This window comes from Populus alba, chromosome 19, assembly GCF_005239225.2.
Source record: "Populus alba chromosome 19, ASM523922v2, whole genome shotgun sequence".
In the NCBI taxonomy this organism is placed as follows: Eukaryota; Viridiplantae; Streptophyta; class Magnoliopsida; order Malpighiales; family Salicaceae; genus Populus; species Populus alba.
In genome coordinates this window covers 12,309,508-12,331,707 of record NC_133302.1, presented here as the reverse complement: position 1 = coordinate 12,331,707, position 22,200 = coordinate 12,309,508, and the positions used below count along the sequence as shown (strand labels likewise).

The following is a 22,200-nucleotide window of genomic DNA, read 5'->3' as shown; positions in this document are numbered from 1 at the left end:
GATATTCAAGTTGAAAGGACCGAAGGTCAACACTGGCAGATTGCAAGATTTGACTTTGAAAGCTGCGATTTCCGTGCTCTTCCTTAGTTTATTGTCTTGCCTTAGATGTCCAGAAAGGTATGGATGTTAGATTTTTAAGGCCACTAGAATCACTTCATTTCAATCTTTAGAGCTCACGCTCTGCATAAAAAATCAACTGAAGGTCAAATATGTCAATTACCTCCAATTTACTTCTTTTTGCATCTTTCATCCAAAAGTGCTTTCAAAACATAAAATAAAGAATATCAAGGCATTTTATATATAAAACATATGCAAAACACTAGTTAAATGTGGGTGAAACTATCGAATAATATGGTTGCATCACGCATGTTTTGTAGGATGGTCCGGGTTAACTTGATTTATTTTTCAGATTTTTTTTAATTGAATATATATATTTTTAATTTCACCCACCAGCAACTTAGTCTTTTCTTTGAAGTTTTTTTTTTTTCAATTTCATCTTTCAAATCATTATGCAAGTTCGTCTCAATACCGCGCTTCCTAGTAGTTTTAGAATTTACTTCTATTACCAGTAAATCTTTTGGATATGTAAATTGTTGATAATAACATTACTTTTTGTATATTTTGAAGATTAATTATAATATTGTGTATGTATGAATTTAAATGGACTAGCTTATTTAACTTGTACTCTATTGAGTACATATTTTCTAATTATAATGGTGATATATATATATATATATATATATATATATATATATATATATATTAGGGAAAACCCTACCGAAATATTTGAAAAAAAAAAAATCAAGAATTTTCAAAATATATTGCTGGAAACTTTTGGGGTTGTTACTTGGGAACTCCTAAAAATGCTAAGTTTTTCTATTCATTTTCATATGCATGAAGTATCTATGTTTTTTCACCTCTGTTTTTTTTTTATTGAGCAATTATGATGATTTTTTGGATGTCATTGGTTAATTGGTTTTTTTTTTTTGTGTTTGTTGGGTGAAGCTCTCCTAGTGCAAGAAAATAGTCATCAGAAAGTGGTTTAACATCACCAAGAGAAAATATAAGAAATTTCAATCTGATGATGTTTACAGAGGTGGTCATTTTCTTTTCTTGGGATTTTGTTGATGGAGGCATAACCACTTTGCATATGGCAACACTAAATTGACATGTTGAAAGAGTGCATCTACTCTTGGACTTGGGAGCTTATGTTTATGATGTCATTATAAAAGATGGATCTTGTTGAAAGCGTGGACTTGGGAGCTTCTGTTGTGGCAATTAAGGGCAATCTCATATTTCAAATCAAAGATAAAGGCAACACAAGAAATCGTGATCATATTAACCAAGCAACATCCATTGCCAAGATCATCTCTTGGACATTGCAATAATTTGCTCTCTTCCTCGACAAATTAAGTCAATCATGCCCAATGATTTGATTTAATTTTGAGGATTCAAATTCATGGAGTAGTGATAAAGGGTGCTAGTTTGTCCATCTTTTCGGTCTGTGTTGTTGAAAAATATGAAATTAGAGTTGATTTTGTATTGCCCACGCACGCGAAATACCAAGTTATAGTTCCTTTATATTTTTTGGCAGAGTTTAATATTAATTTGATGTCAAAGTTGTCATATTAATATTGCATAGGCTCTTTAATCAATAAATAAAAATAATGGCAATTTTGTAAATACTCATATATTTTTTGTTGATTTTTATTTTTTTGCAATGATATAAAGTGTTAGCCTAAGTACACAAGTACAAGATGTAAAGTGTTAGCGCGAGTATATATACAAAACTTGCTAAGGGCGATATTTTCTTATTTTTATGGTTAATTGGTTATTAAAAGATTTAGGCAAACCTTGAAATGAATCCCTTAATTAATTATCAACTGTTTTTTAACATGGTCTTTAGACTAAAATCTTTCTCATTTGAGTCCTCTAAATATTATGCATTTTTAATCTTACGAACTTTTTTTTATAAGAAAAAAATTAATTTTACATTTATATTGGAGGATTACTTTAAATGTTAATATTAGTACTTTTGGTTATGGTTTCTTGGACACACTCAATTTCTCCATTCATACCTGCTTATATGGAGGCTTTCCTTTTATTCTACTTTTCTTCTGAGTGTGAGCGGCGGAGGTTTGCATATTAACGTTTGTGTTTATTCATATTTGTATACATAAAGACCTTTAAAATCATTTCAAGTGTCTTATCCAAGTCTAAATAATTATAGCATATATATATATATATATATATATATATATATATGCATCTAAGATATTTTTAATAATGTTGCATTAGGTGATATGAACTGCATACAAATTCGAGGTTTCGTATGTTATATGAACATTTGGATGTGTGTGTATGCATGCACTTATACAAAATAGATACCCTTGGTTTAGTTGTTAATTTGATGCTAGTTTTGCAATCATGGAGTGTTTATTCTTGGACATCACTTGTAAAAATGTCAATTTAAGTGATTTCAATGTATTTTTGTATTTCAATGTTAATTTAAAAACTTACATCACTCATAATTTTTGGCACATAAGAATTTTTTATAAAGATTGACGTATAAGAAATTTATCTTAGAATTTATAAATGGACATAAAATTGAAGTTATGAAAAATATACAAGGAGATTAGAACTCTCAATCAAGTTCAGGTTTGATTTAACCCAAACATAAATACAAAACAAAATGAATATTTAATTTAATAAAATTAAAAGTATGCATGGAGAATGTATTTGAATGCTGGTAGCGTTAGAATTGTGCATGAGTATTTAGGGAATTTAAGAACTAGTATCTGAATATATAAATTAGTTGTTATTAAATAAATAGTGGAATGTGAAATGAATAGAGGATAACAAAAGGGAATTGATAAGAAGTAAATATCTCCATGGAGGATTTATAAATTAAGAAATTTATATAGTTAAATTCATATTGATATAATGATGTGTGAATGAAAGGAAAAAGAATAAAGAATGATGATGAATTGTACAAGTGAGATTGAAGTAATGTGAAAATTTACATAATGTGATAACTGATTATATTATTTTATGAAAATCATGAGAGGCACCAAGAAGAAGACCAACCGCTAGTGGAGTTCACATGACTAGAAGAGTAGGTAGGCGCTTATATACCTTATTTTGTTAATTTTACGGCACCTTGGATTTCTAGGGTTAGTATGTCCCGGTCTATCAAGACTCACGTAGGTAAGTATTTTGCCTTTGATTTTTTGGGTTAGTAGATCTCATTTGGGGAAGGCTCGGGTGGGTAGATATTTTACAATATCTTTTTAAATATTTTTAAAATATAAAAAATCACGCGGCGCGTTACAATTACGGAGGAGTATCTGATTCTCATTTGTCTTCTTTCAATTTCATATTTCAATACACACACACACCTTGTCTTTCTATTAGTATTTGAATTAGAACCCAGCACTGAAGGCTTAACCACCACCCCATTAACACCCATGTCCTCGCTTACCCACTCAAAACGCCACCGCGTAGGCTACGCACTGCCACCCAAAAAAGCCCAAAACCTTCATCCAACCCTCTCTCATCCACCACGCAGACCAACACAACATTGATCTCATCCCCGTCGATCCTTCAAGACCTCTTATCGAACAAGGACCCTTGGATTGCTTTATCCATAAACTCTACGGCCCAGATTGGATTTCCCAGCTCCTGCACTTCTCCTCTCTGAACCCTGATGCTCCCATCATTGACCCTCTTGATTCCATCCAGAGACTCCACGATCGGATTTCGATGCTTCAAGTCGTAAGTATTTTAACAGTTTCTGAAAGAAATCAAGTTTTAGATGTGCCTCGACAACATTTTTTTTCTGATTCAGAAACCATGATGAAGAATTCCGATGATTTAATTAAGAAATTAGGGTTTCCGCTGATCGCCAAACCGTTAATGGCTGATGGGAGTGAGACCTCTCATAAAATGTATTTAGTTTTTGATAAGGAAGGATTAGACAAGTTAGAGTCACGGATGATTATAATGCAAGAATTTGTTAATCACGGTGGGGTTCTTTTTAAAGTCTATGTGGTTGGTGATTTTGTGAAATGTGTCAAGAGGAAATCGTTGCCCGATATTAAAGAGGACAAATTGGTTACTATGAAGGGTCTGCTGCCGTTTTCGCAAATGTCCAATTTGGAGGAGAAGACTGATTGTGGTGGTGGTGGGGAGTTTGACAGAGTGGAGATGCCGCCAGTGGATTTTGTTGAGGAAGTAGCCAAGGCAATGAAGGAAGAAACTGGGATCAGTTTGTTGAACTTTGACTTGATTAGGGATGCTAGAGATGCTAAGAGGTATCTTATTATTGATATAAATTATTTTCCTGGGTATGAGAAGATACCCAATTATGAGTCTGTGTTGACAGATTTTTTATTTAATTCCATGGAAAAGAACAAGAGTGGAGATGTCAGCATGGTGAGGGAGCATGATGATGATTGACTTAATGGGACCGTTATAAGTGAGCAGCTGTATGTCCGTTTCTCTTCTTCTTCTTCTTTGCGATTTCATGCTTTGTTTTATCTCCTGTCAAATGTAGCTTCTTTTTATCAAATACTTGATGTTTCAGTATAATAAAAAGCCTTGCAATTATGCAAATATGCCATATCGTTTCTATCTAGTTAGATAAACTTGTATGTCTGTTTGTTTTGGTATGCGTTTTGCCTCAACCATAGATTTGAACTGTTTTGTTAATCAATACCAACCACAGTTTTGCACGGGTTCTATTAAAAAAACCTTGATTAAAAAAAGCTACAATCTATTTTTTCAAACCGCAGTTGCAAAAGCCACCGAATGCCAAACAATGGTACAGAAATGTTTTTTTGAGATCCTGAAGTTTAACTTTAGCCAATACCTTTTTGCTCAAAAGTTATTCAAAATCACCATATATATTATCTTGAATCTCTTTAAGAGGGTGTGTTTTTTACTAATTTAATTTGCATCGGTTTCTTTTTATCTCTGTGGCCATTGTTTAACTTTTATGTTGCTAGAGGTGCAAATAGGTATATCAATATAAATAATTTTCTTGGGATATGAGAAGATGCTGAATTTTGAGTCAACGTAGACGATTTGTTATTAGAGGTTGTGGGAAAGGAGAATTGAGAAATGAGTGCCAGGAACATCGAGTAGGTAGCGATATTTGTGGGGAAAGTTGGAAGGACTATCAAGTTTTCTTGATACATTGTTTCAATGTTTTGAGACTGGCAGCGTTTGGTTCAATTGTGTCAATCTTATGGGGGAATTCTTCATTAAAATTTTGTGCTTGTTTTGTATAACTACAAACCTGCAAATGGACTTACTTTTGAATATTTGGTTTCAGAATGTGCTGCCATACTAAACAAGCCTTTGTCAATGTGTGCAGAATTAATGCAAATTGTCACCTTCCATGTATTCTGTTACGTGCTCTGGTCATGAAAGTAAAAACATCCATGTTGATCTCTGCTGATGCACTTTGCAGCTCTTCCTAGTCTTACACATATATAGAGGTTTTTTGCTGTTTTTGTGCTTTGATTTTGTTACGGATTTTTCAGTATTTATGTTCATATATATATATATATATGAAATTTATTTTGTTTTTTCAGTTATTTTTCTCATTTTTTTTGAGCCATGTACATGAATTTCTCTTTTTTTTATATAGATTTTGTTGCCTTGTAACAAAACATAAACCATTGTTTCTTGGCCAGAAGAGTCGTATTGGAGTGGTAGCTAGGCACTTGGAATTCCCATTAGCAAGAAAAGGTCAAGAGTCAAGACAATTGAAACTGTTGCCATCAATTGAAAATCAATTTATATAAAAATCTGAAATTTTTATCATTATCATGGGTTCTTTTTTTTTCCTTTCTTTGAAAAAATTATCATGCTTTTGATTACATTGTAGGAGCTTGTTAGAAATTTTCGTTGAAGTGTGGCATTTAGTAAGAATTTAATGTTTTATTATAAAAAATTATTAATAATATGGTTTAAAAAATATATATCATGATCCATTAAGTTTATGAATTATGCTTTCTCTTGATGTATTAAAAAACCTGTGACCTAAAAGATAACACAAATAAAACCGATTGAATAAATCAACACTCCAAAATAAAAGATTACGCAAGGCCGAGCACATCATAAATATTATTTAAAAAATAATATTTTTTATTTTGAAAAATAAAGTTTATTTGTATAAAAAAAAAATTATAGATGAATGAGAGTAATATCTTAAAAAATCAAACACAAACAAAACAATTTGAAAAATTTATATTTTAAAAAGGCATGCAAAATCTGTGATCTAAGTTATATGCACTGCTTGAATGATGTAAATGCCACCACTCATTAACATGTGCTTTAAGTACCAGCAATGTTTTTGATTAAAGAGTCAACATGAGAATACCAAAACGTCCCCATGACATGGTAATTACCTAAAAAAACCGGTGTGAAATTACAAAAAAAATCATCAATAAGGTTTAATTTATAGAGTTTAGTTACTTTTAGTATCCAAAATATAGGATATAAAAAATATATTCTTATGTAGTATTTTATATCAATATTGACCATAAAACTACAATTTTGAAGTAAGGGAAGATAACTAACAGGGACTGTAACTACAACATCAATCAATATATAATTTATAATAATAAAATAGATAAAATTATAAGTGTATTTTATGATTAAAACACATGAATTACGTACGTATAAATTTATTTAAATTTTAACAAAATAATACTTTCTATAGATTAGAAAATTAGCTTAGAATTTGGATCCTTTAAGCCACATATGTAAATAAAAAAAAAATAATAAACATTGATACCAAGTTAAAAGAAAAACAATTATGAGAAAAAATTGAGATAAAATTGATACATGACCTTTGAGAAATAGAAGAGCACGTATCAGAGTTGTAAATATTGAGATAAAATTTCAGGTCAATCATAAAGTTCGAGAATATCTTGCGATACAGGCCAGCAAATGCAATATGAATTTTTTTATTTGTTGTTTTTTTTTTTTTATCTCGTAGACTTTCTATTTGAAAAAGATTTTTTTTGCTAACAATACAAGGATATTTAACATCTAATTTTGAGAGATTTCATAATTATACATGGACTCTTAATGGCATAAATAAAGGTTTCATTGTGTGGTAGGGATTATTTAATGAAATCCTAGCTACAAAAGAAAACCATATAAGCGACAATAAAGGGAAATCAGCATCATTATTATTTGTCCATTTTTTGCAAGGATTTCCTAACATAGTTCATTATGGGCACATATTTAAGATAAACAAATAAGTGATTAAATTCAAAAGTTTTCAAGCTTTGAGGACATTATTTGTTATTTGTTATCTTTTGTATATTTGAAGAAGATTCTTGTTATGATAGGAATCCAAAGTGTTATGTAGTTTCTTTTTTTTTTTTTTTTATGTTTTGGCCTTTTCCCTCGATTGTTGATTTTTTTTTTTTTTAATTTAGTCCTTACATTTTGTGTATTTTTAAACATGTTGTGCATTGAGGAAATCATTCCACAAAATGCAATGACAAAAACAAAAGCAACAACAAAATCTAACAAATTACAGGAATTTTACAAACAGGAACAATTAAATCCAAATCACCGAACTGATACCTCTAAATATGAGCAATCACCAATTTAAACGCACTTTTATTTAGTTATCTTCGTATAAAAAATACTCTAACATCAAGTTGGTACTCGATTTTGTAAGATATTGTTAAATTCTTTATTTTTCTAAAGATTGAGAGTCAAGTAAAAGGATCTCCCCCCCACCTCCAAACACGTATATGATGACAAAGTGATGATATAAGTATTAAATGGTCATACTTATAATAAATGACAGGCTTATGGAACTACCATAATTTCTAGACATTATTATCAGAGCACTAGATTACAAGATGGACAATTTCTTTCAGAAGACACGAGAATTATATATTTTATGGGAAAAAGTTTCTGATCTAGTTGCATTTTTCTAGGAATTGTAATATAACAGTAAAGACTCATTTGAAAATCTACGCCAGAAACGCTGCATAAAAATGCCCTAATCTAGGTAGTTTTTTAGAGGGAAAGTTAAGGGACCCTAGAACAAAAGCTCCTTAACTGCACTGTTTGCTTGGATACCAATACAAGAGATAAATGACTCTTGACACTCATAAAAAAAGAAATAATCCTTCAGTCTAGAATTTTAAAATACTCATCACTCAATATATTATATAGTAGACAAACAACAAATGAATAAGAATATATATAAAAAAAATTTAATAAATCACAATGAAAAACAAACTTACCAACACAACTAACTTTCGAACTGAAATGGGCTTGGTGTATGGGGTTGCGTTATCCAAGTTTTGGATAAGGAAATCCTTACAGACTAAAAACACTCTCTTACCAATCTCGCAAGATACGCTTTCAAGCACATAACAGCCAAGCCCCTCCCTCCTTTCCCTAATGAATGCAGCAATTCAACAAGTTAACCTACAAAACATAAGATATTAATGGTAATGTTTCCTTGTCGAGAAAAGAACACATAAGATAATCATGAAACCCTCTACTTCGACGAAACCCAACTGCCATTACCCCAATCCAAGTGAACCCTGAAACTTGAAACATGGTAAGCAAACAAAAACAATATTACCAATGGGATACCCGTTACATGATATTCCTTAAAGTATAACACCATTAGAAAAAAAAAAAAAAAACAAACCATAAAGTTGAGCAACAAAAAAAAATCCAGAAATGCTCTTAAACTGCAGATAAAATAAAAGATTATTAGCCATAGTGGATAACAAAAATCCATAAAGTAATGGAATAACTATACCTTTTATAACTAGCAGCAGAGATTGTGATTATTAGAGGCCTCTCGACAAGATTTATGAAGATCATGCTCTAGTGCAGTGACTTTTCTACGTGTAGATGTGAACTCCTAAATCGAGTTGAAATGTAGAAGGTTTACAAATGTACTGTCAAAACATGTTCTGCTTCGAGAAAATCATTCCACAAATTGCAAGGACAAAAACAAAAGCAAAAACAAAATCTAACAAATTGCAGGAATTTTACAAACATGAACAATTTAAAACCAAATCACCGAACTGATACCTCTAAAGATGACCAATCACAAATTTAAAAGCCCTTTTATTTTGTTATCTTTGTATAACAAACTACTATAACATCAAGTTGGTACTCGATTTGTATGATATTGTTAAATTCTTTATTTTTCTAAAGATTGAGAGTCAAGTAAAAGAATCTCCCCCCCACCCCTAAACACTTATATGATGACAAAGTGATGATACACATATTAAATGGTCATACTTCTAATAAATGACAGACCTATGAAACTAACATAATTTCTAGACATGAATCTCAGAGCACTAGATTACAAGATGAACACTTTCTTTCAGAAGACACGGGAATTCTATATTTTATGGGAAGAAGTTTCTGATCCAGTTGCATTTTTCTAGTAGTTGCAATATAACAGTAAAGACTCATTTGAAAATCTATGCCAGAGACGCTACATAGAAATTCCCTAATCTAGGTAGTTTTTTAGAACGAAAGTTAAGGAACCCTAGAACAAAAGCTCGTCAAGTGCATTGTTTTCTTGGATAGCAATACAAGAGATAAATTTGACTATTGACACTCATAAAAAAATAATAATAATAATCCATCAGTCCAGAATTTTAAAATACTCATCACTCAATATATTATATAGTAGACAAACAACAAATGAATAAAATCATATATAAAAAAATTAATAAATCACAATGAAAAGCAAACTTACCAACACAATTAACTTTCGAACTGAAATGGGCTTGGTGTATGGGGTTGCGCTATCCAAGTTTTCGATAAGGAAATCCTTACACACCAAAAAGACTCTCTTACCAGTCCTGCAAAATACGCTTTCAAGTACATAATAGCCAAGCCCCTCCCTCCTTTCCCTAATGAATGCAGCAATTCAACAAGTTAACCTACAAAACATAAGATATTAATGATAATGTTTCCTTGTCAAGAAAAGAACACATAAGATAATCATGAAACCCTCTTCTTTGAAGAAAACCAACTACCATGACCCCAATCCTAGTGAACCCTGAAACTTGGAACATGGTAAGCAAACAAAAACAATATTACCAATGGGATACCCGTTACATGATATTCCTTAAAGTAGAACACCACTAGGACAAAAAAAAACAATAGATTAAACCAAACCACAAAGTTGAGCAACAAAATAAAAATTCCAGATATGCTCTTAAACTGCAGATAAAATAAAAGATTACTAACCATAGTGGATAACCAAAATCCATAAAGTAATGGAATAACTATACCTTTTCTAACTAGCAGCAGAGATCCTGATTATTAGAGGCCTCTTGGCAAGATTTATGAAGATCATGCTCTAGTGCAGTGATGTTTGCATGTGAAGATGTGAACTCCTAAATCGAGTTGAAATGTAGAAGGTTCACAAATGTACTGTCAAAACATGTTGTGCTTCGAGGAAATCACTCCACAAATTGCAAGGACAAAAACAAAAGCAAAAACAAAATCTAACAAATTGCAGGAATTTTAGAAACATGAACAATTTAAAACCAAATCACCGAACTGATACCTCTAAAAATGACCATTAACCAATTTAAAAACACTTTTATTTAGCTATCTTTGTATAACAAACTACTCTAACATCAAATTGGTACTCGATTTTGTAAGATATTGTTAAATTCTTAATATTTCTAAAGATTGAGAGTCAAGTAAAAGGATCCCCCCCACCCACACACCTATATGATGACAAAGTGATGATATACATATTAAATGGTCATACTTCTAATAAATGACAGACTTATGGAACTAACATAATTTCTAGACATGAATCTCAAAGCACTAGATTACAAGATGGACAATTTCTTTCAGAAGACACGGTAATTCTATATTTTATGGGAAGAAGTTTCTAATCCAGTTACATTTTTCTAGTAGTTTCAATATAACAGTAAAGACACATTTGAAAATCTATGCTAGAGACGCTGAATAGAAATGCCTTAATCTTGGTAGTTTTTTAGAGGTAAAGTTAAGGGACCCTACACCAAAAGCTCGTTAAGTGCATTGTTTGCTTGGATAGCAATAAAAGAGATAAATTTAACTATCGATACTCATAAAATAGGAAGTAATCCTTCAGTCTAGAATTTTAAAATATTCATCACTCAATATATTATAAAGTAGACAAACAACAAATTAATAAGATTATATATAAAAAAAATTAATAAATCACAACGAAAAACAAACTTACCAACTCAATTTACTTTCGAACTGAAATGGGGTGGCTAAATGGGGTTGCGCTATCCAAGTTTTCGATAAGGAAATCGTTACAGACCAATCACACTCTCTTACCAATCCCACAAAATATGCTTTTCAAGCACATAATAGTCGAACCCCTCCCTCCATAATGAATGCAGCACTTCAACATGTTAACTTACAAAATATAAGTTAATAATGATAATGTTTCCTTGTCAAGAAAAGAACACATAAAATAATCATGAAACCCTCTTCTTCGAAGAAACCCAACTGTCGTTACCCCAATCCAAGTGAACCCTCAAACTTGGAACATGGTAAGCAAACAAAAAAAATATTACCAATGGGATATCTGATACATGATATTCCTACAAGTAGAACACCACTAGAAAAGAAAAAAAAAACAATAGATTAAACCAAACCACAAAGTTGAGCAACAAAAAAAAATATCCAGAAATGCTATTAAACTGTAGATAAAATAAAAGATTATCAGCCATTGTGGATAACAAAAATCCATAAAGTAATGGCATAACTATACCTTTTTCTAACTAGCAGCAGAGATCCTGATTATTAGAGGCCTCTTGACAAGATTTATGAAGATCATGCTCTAGTGCAGTGATTTTTGCACGTGAAGATGTGAACTCCTAAATTGAGTTGAAATGAAGAAGGATTGGAAATGTATTGTCAAAACATGTGCTTCGAGAAAATCATTCCACAAATTGCAACGACAAAAACAAAAGCAACTATAAAATCTAACAAATTGCAGGAATTTTATAAACATGAACAATTTAAAACCAAATCACTGAACTAATATCTCTAAAGATGAGCAATCACCATTTTCAAAGCACTTTTATTTAGTTATCTTAGTATAAAAAAATACTCTAACATCAAGTTGGTACTCTATTTTGTAAGATATTGTTAAATTCCTTATATTTCTAAAAATTAAGAGTCAAGTCAAAGATCCCCCATACCCACACACCTATATGATGACAAAGTGATGATATATATATTAAATGGTCATACTTCTAATAAATAACAGACTTATGGAACTACCATAATTTCTAGACATGAATCTCAAAGCACTAGATTACAAGATGGACAATTTCTTTCAGAAGACACAAGAATTCTATATTTTATGGGAAGAAGTTTCTAATCCAGTTCCATTTTTCTAGTAGTTGCAATATAACAGTAAAGACTCATTTGAAAATCTATGCCAGAAACGCTGCATAGAAGTGCCCTAATCTAGGTAGTTTTTTAGAGGTAAAGTTAAGGGACCTTAGAACAAAAGCTCGTAGTTTGCTTGGATAGCAATACAAGAGATAAATTTGACTATTGACTTTCAGTCCAGAATTTTAAAATACTCACCACTCATTATATTATATAGTAGACAAACAACAAATGAATAAGATCATACATAAAAAAAAAATTAATAAATCACAATGAAAAACAAACTAACAAACACATTTAACTTTCGAACTGAAATGGGATGGGTCTAAAGGGTTGCGCTATCCAAGTTTTGGATAAGAAAATCCTTCCAGACCAAACACACTATCTTACCAATCTCGCAAAATACGTTTTTCAAGCACATAATAGTCGAACCCCTCCCTCCATAATGAATGCAGCACTTCAACATGTTAACTTACAAAATATAAGTTAATAATGATAATGTTTCCTTGTCAAGAAAAGAACACATAACATAATCATGAAACCCTCTTCTTCGAAGAAACCCAACTGTCATTACCCCAATCCAAGTGAACCCTCAAACTTGGAACATGGTAAGCAAATAAAAACAATATTACCAATGGGATACCTGATACATGATATTCCTGAAAGTAGAACACCACCACAAAAAAAAAAAAAAAAAAAAAAACCAAAACTATAGATTAAACCAAACCACGAAGTTGACCAACAAAAAAAAAATCCAGAAATGCTTTTACACTGCATTTAAAATATAATATTTTTGCCATAGTGAATAACCAAAATCCATAAAAGTAATGGCATAACTATACCTTTTCTAACTAGCAGCACATAACGTGATTTTTAGAGGCCTCTTGACAAGATTTATTAAGATCATGCTTTAGTGCAGTGACTTTTGCACGTCAAGATGTGAACTCCTAAATCGGGTTAAGAAGAAGCAATATAAATGTATTGTCAAAATATGTGCTTCGAGGAAATCATTCCACAAATTGCAACGATAAAAACAAAAGCAACAATAAATCTAACAAATTGCAGGAATTTTACAAACACGAACAATTTAAAACCAAATCACCGAACAGATACCTCTAAAGATGAGCAATCACCATTTTAAAAGCACTTTTATTTAGTTATCTTAGTATAAAAAAATACTCTCACATCAAGATGGTACTCTATTTTGTATGATATTATAAAATTCTTTATTTTTCTAAAGATTGAGAGTCAAGTAAAAGGATCCCCCCCTCGCACCTATATGATGACAAAGTGATGATATACATATTAAATGGTCATACTTCTAATAAACGACACACTTATGGAACTACCATAATTTCTAGACATGAATCTCAGAGCACTAGATTACAAGATGGACAATATCTTTCAGAAGAAACGTGAATTCTATATTTTATGGGAAGAAGTTTCTGATCCAGTTATGTTTTTCTAGTTGTTGCAATATAACAGTAAAGACTCATTTGAAAATCTATGCCAGAGACGCTGAATAGAAACGCCCTAATCTTGGTAGTTTTTTAGAGGAGGTAAAGTTAAGGGACCCTAGAACAAAAGCTTGTTAAGTGCATTGTTTGCTTGGATACCAATACAAGAGATAAATTTGACTATTGACACTCATAAAATAGGAAGTAATCCTTCAGTCTAGAATTTTAAAATACTCATCACTCAATATATTATAAAGTAGACAAACAACAATTGAATAAGATTATATATATAAAAAAATTAATAAATCACAACGAAAAACAAACTTACCAATACAATTTACTTTCGAACTCAAATGGGGTGGGTGTATGGGGTTGCGCTATCCATGTTTTGGATAAGGAAATCCTTACAGACCAATCACACTCTTACCAGTCCCGCAAAATACGCCTTTCAAGCACATAATAGCCAAGCCCCTCCCACTTTTCTCTAATGAATGCAGCACTTCAACAAGTTAACCTACAAAACATAAGATATTAATGATAATGTTTTCTTGTCGAGAAAAAGAACACACAAGATAATCATGAAACCATCTTCTTCAAAGAAACCCAACTGCCATTACCTCAACCCAAGTGAACCCTCAAACTTGGAACATGGTAAGCTAACAAAAACAATATTTCCAATGGGATACCCGTTACATGATATTCCTGAAAGTAGAACACCACCAAGAAAAAAAAAATTAATTAAACCAAACCACAAAGTTGAGCAACAAAAAAAAAATCCAGAAATGCTCTTAAACTGCACATAAAATAAAAGATTATTAGCCATAGTGGATAACCAAAATCCATAAAGTAATGGTATAACTATAACTTTTCTAACAAGCATCAGAGATCATGATTATTAGAGGCCTCTTGACAAGATTTATGAATTTCATGCTCTAGTGCAGTGACTTTTTCATGTTAAGATGTGAGCTCCTAAATCGAGTTCAGAAGAAGGATTATAAATGTATTGTCAAAACATGTTGTGCTTCGAGGGAATCATTCCACAAATTGCTGGAATTTTACAAACATGAACAATTTAAGACTAAATCACCGAACTAATATGAGCAATCACCATTAATTGAATAGTAAGTGTTATTAAATACAATGATGGGTTTGTTTTGAGAAAAAAGAAATATGAGTATACTTAGATTGGTCTATTTAATAAAACATAAGAAAGTCATTACAAAATAAGGTTTCAAACTAAAATTTAGTTAGAGAAACTGACAAAAACCATATTTTATTTTACCAAAAAAGCATGAGCCTATTACTGAACCTCTCTCACAACCATCAACCAACTATAGTCACAAACAACTAGCACAGTTTAGCAACCTAGAAGTTAAACAAAGAAAATTTTGCATTACAATAAAATTTCTTATCTATTTTTTTCCTTGTTAAAAGATGTCCATATCCTTTTTGGTTACAAATGGTTGATGATCTCCAAAAACTTTGATCAATAAGTTGTGATTGAGTTGGAAAGAGAGCAATTAAGGCATCATGTTACATAATATCCCTTTTTATTTCTATCTCCTCATTTCTGCAAAAAAATAAACACATATAACATCGCGATAGCATATTTATACCTTCATTTTCACAGTAACATATTTCTCATCATCGTCACAATTATCGTCTACGTGATCAACATCTTCTCAAGATACCATAAAATTTATAAAATTGTTTCAATGGCTATCTAGATTGACCACAAATGCATGACATGAAACTTTAAAAATGCACTCATATGGTTATCTCGAAATTGTAACATACAAGACAAAAAAATATACTGATTAAACTTGGAAAACAATAAAAAGACAAAGGAAGAACATCAAGGCATTGCATAAGACTAGCAAGGAAAAAATGAACGATAGGAGTAAATAAAAGAACAGATGAAAGGCATAAAAGGCTCCTTTAACTAACCTTTTTCTTCATCATAACCAAATCACCATGACCACCTTGCACAAGTTCAAATACTACTTCGCTAAAGTGCTCAGCAACTCCTTTGAAAGTACGATCTATCGATTCAGTGTTTCGTTGATCTAAAACAAATATAAGTTCTATGATTTTCTGCACACAAGCATTGAAGTAAAAAAACATAATCTCGTTGAAGTAAAGATACATAAATCATAATCTCACGTGAAAAACAATTAAGTACAACATAAGACATTTAAGTAATAAAATCCAGTACCATAGTTCAACTTGACTTTTCTGGAGTTTCTCCTGTTTCTCAGTGATAATTACATGTTGATCTAGTGCCTTCTTATTTGCATGGCTGAACTGCTGAAGTTGTTCATTGCACCAATGAAGCATTTTATGCAACTCTTTCACACTCCACTTATATTTATATGTTCCAATAAAAGAGAGCATGTCACTTTTTAAAAGATGAATGCTTAAGTGGAAGCATGCAAACATGACATATCTCAGTAAGTACCAAGTACATGTAGAGGCAATACCTAAACATCATCTTCTAGGATTTCAACATAGATATTGGCTGGTAAATCACGCAAGATAAATAGATATAAAATAATGATTACAAGACATAATAGTTTAACAATACATTAAAAGCCAAGAACAAAAAATTGAAACTCGGACTAAAGCAAACTCATAGTTAGTCATTTACCACATAAAAACACGATAAAAAAAATTCACAATTCAGAGTTGCTGTGAACTTGAGCAAATAATATGCTAGAGAGGCTAATCATTTCTTTAGATATAGCCCCTGTTAAGTCCAATTTACTAAAAATACCTAAAGAATTCAAAAAGGAAAATAAAAAAGAAAACCCCTTAACATTGTGTTTTGATCATGGAATTATATGATAAGAGGGCCTGGTCCTTTTCTAATTAAATGATGAGCATGAGATAAGAAATTGTCACCTATAGAAAGATTCTAACAACACCAGTATACATCTGCATTAATGTTAAAGTATCAGAATATACTAATCTAAACTCTTTCCTGAGCCAAATTTGAAGAAAAGAAGCCGTTGTAAATCATCATTTTTCTTTTGCAGCCTTTGTTCACGAGTAGCTTTGCTGGAAAATGGGTTGCCCGACCTTGTTTTTTGATAAAGGATGCTTAACTGCTTTTCACGCTCCATTACACTCCAAGTTGCCAAAACCGTTTATGAAAGAAAGACATTACACAAAGCAAAAGTCCTTCTACCAAATAAAAGTGCTATTTTGGCATAGAAATAACCATCAAGATAAGGAAAGAAAATACAACTCTTTACATTTGAGAAAAAGTCTCCAATTAAAAATCCCAAGCAGTACAATTTTTGCTAATGAATATGACACAAACATTATTTGACTTCTCTGTAAGGACTAAGACTACGATTGAGAGAGAAAAAAATGGATGGGAGTTCCTAGAAAACTATGATTGGGGGCTTTGATACCATGATAGAATGGTTAGAATTCAAAATGAATTAATTTTTAGCAGGTCACCATTACATATAGAGCCAGCTGCTGGTTTGTATAAGGAAACTAATTATACAGGGAAACCAGGCTAGCTGTTAGTTATAGAAGGAAACCAGAGTGATAACTAGAATGATCTTAGAAAGCTATACATAGTAAGCTAAATCTCCTTTTCTATTTATGAGAGTATATATAGCCAGTATGATGAGCTAATTATGGATTCTATTGATAGTTAAGGCATCACAAACATGTATAAAGATCATCATGTAAAATAACATCTAAGATTTTTATCGTAACTATCAACAATTTTGCAGACCAAACCATCAATTTGTGGACACATCCAAATCTCGACAGATCACAATTTAGGTAAATACTTAGGACAATAAGAAGAATAATCAACGATATAAGCATGCAGACCATTGTAGGAGTCATATCAACATCATTAACAATTTAGCTCATGTAAATTTTTTAAAAATACATACATTTATAGACAAGCCTCGAGCATAAACAATGCTCCACGAGTATCCAAGAACATGTCGATCAAATAATTTAAGTTACTTACAAATATCACATCAAGGAAAAAGGTTATCTGTAGGTACTTTATAGCCTTGCTTACTTTTATAGTTGGGACAAATCGACCACAATTATCAAATTCAAACTTTTTCTCACAACTATCCATCCATGGATTCCAAAAGCAATCGATAAAGAGAGTCACGCCAAAAACTTTCAACCCAAATTTGCAGAACAAGCTAATGAAAACATCAGCAATCAATTAACAAAACACGTAGAGATATAACCTTCTAGAACCAAATAGCACAAGTAATTACTGACATTTCAATTGTGTGTAGACCAATATATAAATTATTAACAACAAAACTCAAATCAAAGTTTTTGCCGTATCAATACTATTTCAGTTAGAACAAGCTTGATGGAGAACTAACCTGCGCAAATCCTAGGAGAAAATTAGGTGAAAACTTCAACTTCTTTATTAAAGGTACCACATCAGAACCATGTGGATAAGTTACACAAGGATACTTTATCCTTACCTGTTCGGTGGGATAAAATTGGCTTGTCCTCATTTCAAAGCATTAAGGTGCCTAATTATCTGAGTTGATATGTTATTATAGCCAACCACCACATGAAATAAGTTGCTCAAAATACATATTAGTATGAAGTACATCATTCAAACGATAAAGTGACCATGGCAGAAGGTCAAGAGACTGCTAGTGATTATGCCAGACCATCTGGCAAATTGGGAACACAACTCTAAGAGAGAAAATATTTAACATAATAGAATAGACTAGGTAAATTACCTGTGTGATGTCACGGGTTGTGATAAGAATGATGCAAGAAGCCTAGCAAACAAAGAACCTAGTAAAAATGGGAAAAGAAAAATCAATAATGTTTAAATCAAAATGTGAAACCATATGGAGATGCTTTCTATTAAGATGTCTTAACAATTGAAAAGGCTAGAGCACAAAACATTTAGATCGATAATCATGGTTACTATCAGATTATAGTAGTTATAAAAAGTGATGTAACTAAATGAACTCTGAGGAATCTACAATAAAAGTAGAAGATTTGATATCCACAAGAGTAAGGAAACAAGTAAAATTACAAAAAATCAAATTTCACTCGGCAAGCATCTAACATTAAAACTCAAAAATATTCGTGCCTATGTAGGTCCCCCATATCCTACACTAGGTCAAATGAAAGCAGATATAAAATCCCTTACAAATTAATTTAAGTAACAAATATCCAAATAATTCTTAAATAATGATGTTTTAATTACTTATTTGCAAATTCTCCATCTACTAGACTGTGTTTTATTATTATCTACCATGTTAGTTGTATGCATTAGTTTATTGACAGTAGAGGAAAAAAACCTAATGTAAGGCCCTTTCAGCTTAAATTATAACTTAGATAGTAATATGTGGAAAATTTTAGTTGAGGAGACACCTTACATTTTAGCATAGCACATGTTAAATCATAGCATCATCCTGAAAGCAAAACACATGTTAAATAAAAGCATTCAACATTCTTTATCCCCAAAAAATAATTAGCATTTTTCTCTTTGCTAGAGTTTGATATCTTGGCTTGGATATGTCCTGAAATTCTCTCTAGCAAGTCTTTCACATCAAGCTCAAGCTCAAGCTCGGTCTGCTTTTTTATTGCTTATGTTTGTCATTGAAGTAAAGATAATTAAATCATAATCTCACATTAAAAACAATAAGTAAAACAAAAGATATTTAAGCATTAAAATCCAATACTATAGTACCTCGTCACTTGCCTCAAGTTCAGCTTGCCTTTTCCGGAGTACCTCGTCACTTGCCTCATCATTAGTAACTTGTTAAGGCATCATAAACATATAAGAATTTTATCATAACCATTCACAGTTATGTAGTCAAAACCATCAATTTGTGGATACATCCAAATTAAAAAAATATGTACCTAAATTAAACAAGTTAGGTCACGGGTTTTTTACAATATGGATTTATCTTTTATTAATTTAAATAAATAAATTTAATGAATACAGTCAGGTAAATATCTCATTTTGTGTAATTAAATATATTAATCTACTTTCATCTCTTAATTTGTTTCAATTTCTCCTTTTTGTAATTGTTAATGACTTTTTTAGTTTATTTACATAAAAAATTATTGATTTATTTAATTAGATGTTTGCATAGACTTTTAAATTTACACTTTTATTTTTTTATGTGAAAAAAATATCGAAGTAGCCTGTATACCCAATATTTTTCCGAGGAAAAAAATTATAACCTGCGACAAAGTGTGAGTTAGATAGCTATTTTATTTTATTTTATTTTTAGTGATATATATTATCTTTCAAGTAATGATATACCACTTAATGTACCATATGCAGTAATGTAATTATATCATTAAAATTCATCAATAAAAAAATGAAGAGAAGTTATTAATATTATGCAATAAAAATAAAAATTGAGTATAAATACATACATGCAAATAAATGAAGGAAAGTTGTGGCCTTATCGATATACTAGATATATAATTGTTCGAGTATTTATATATAGTTAATTATTTGATTATATTCTCATAATTTAATGTGTGTGTTGTTATAATTATTATAATTATATTTATATTTATTTGTATTATTTTTAGTAATTTTAAATAAGAATAGTAATATATATCTCATATCAGTTAAAAATGCTTATCCCAAATTTTATATATTTTCTATAGCATTTTTTCTATTTCAACTTGGTATCAATATTTAATTTTGTATTATTAATTGAAATTGAATTTATAAATTTTCTATTCTAAAACTAAAATACAAAAATAATAGAAATCTTAATATATATAATATTCTCATTTTATTGATATATATTAATTTAAATACTTGATCACTGTCAATTTGTTTTAAAAAATACTATTATATTACTTGATTTGCAATTTTATTAAGAATAAGGACTTTGTTGCAAAGTCTACCCCACGTACTGTTATAAAAATTTTATAAAATTTAAATGACTTTAAGGATCTTGATTAAGAGATAATTTTCATAATTTTTCATTTTATTAAAAAAATATTCAATATGCATCTTAAATCGAATTTTATGATATTAACTTAAGTAAAAATACTTTAGAATAAACTTATGCTAGGAAACTATAATTCAAGATTTTAGTTAAAAGTTTTTCTCATAATTTTTTTCTTTTAACTTGGTACCAATGTTTAATTTTTTTTTATTTACATATGTGGCTTAAAGGATCCAAATTCTAAGTTAATTTTTTAATATATAGAAAGTATTATTTTGTTAAAATTTAAATTTATTGATATGTAAGTAATTCATGTGTTTTAATCATAAAATACACTTACAATTTTATCTATTTTATTATTATAAATTATATATTGATTGATGTTGTAGTTACAGTCCCACTTAGTTATCTTCCTTTACTTCAAAATTGGAGTTTTATGGTCAATATTGATATAAAATACTACATAAGAATATATTTTTCTATCCTAAATTTTGGATACAAAAGGTAACTAAACTCTATAAATTTAACCTTATTGATCCTCTTACTTGATCCTGTTACTGAGGAGCTCAAAAATAAAATGCCTTGTATTAAATAAACGTATGTTAATTTAATACATCAAGAGAAAGCATATTTCATAAACTTAATGGATCATGATATAATTTTTTTAAACCATGTTATTAATATTTTTTTATAATAAAACATTAAATTCTTACTAATGCCATGTTTGTTTCCCGGAAAGTAGTTTATGAGAAATTATTTTCCAAACTTTCCTGTGTTTGTTTATCATTAGGAAAGTTGGTCAATGAAAAACACTGTCCAATCAATTTCAGTCAAAGAAAAATTTAATTTGGTTTTCAGGAAAGTGTTTTTCCTTTAGCTGTGTTTGTTTTCTGGAAAATGATTTCCAAGAAATCACTTTCCAAACTTTCTTATGTTTGTTTGCTAGTAGAAAAGTTGGCCAATGGAAAACACTTTCTAGTAAAAGAAAAATTTGGCTTGGTTTTTAGGAAAGTGTTTTCCTGAAAAATTTAGGGGGAAAACACTTTTCAAAAGTTGTGAAAAATTTAGAAATATCATTATTTGTTGATTATATATTTTGTTTTGAATATTTATTTTTCAATTTCATCTCTTAAAATTTTATTTTTATATTAACTTTGATTCTTATTTTTATAATTGTTATTTGCTTTTTCCTTATTATATTTTTATTGAAATTTTTTATATATCAAATTTGGTCCTTATTCTTTTGATTGTTACTTATTTTATTTGAAATAATTTATAAAATGTTGATTATTATTATTTTAATTTCTTTATCTTTTATTTTTTTTTAATTTTTTAAATTTGATCTATATTATTTTGATTATTATTTATTTTAT

The 22,200-nt window shown here is 30.2% G+C and overlaps 1 non-coding gene across 2 annotated transcripts; it reads left to right on the top strand.

Annotated features, from left to right (window-relative positions):
* Nucleotides 1-3,172: 3,172 nt before the first annotated feature.
* On the top strand, nt 3,173-5,832 carry LOC118042934 (uncharacterized). Of its 2 annotated transcripts, none has more exons than XR_012168735.1 (2): nt 3,173-4,487; nt 5,378-5,832. It is a non-coding gene; the product is annotated as an uncharacterized protein (transcript). The 2 variants fall into 2 exon arrangements; XR_012168736.1 differs by having other exon boundaries at nt 5,336-5,832.
* The last annotated feature ends 16,368 nt before the right edge of the window (nt 5,833-22,200 follow it).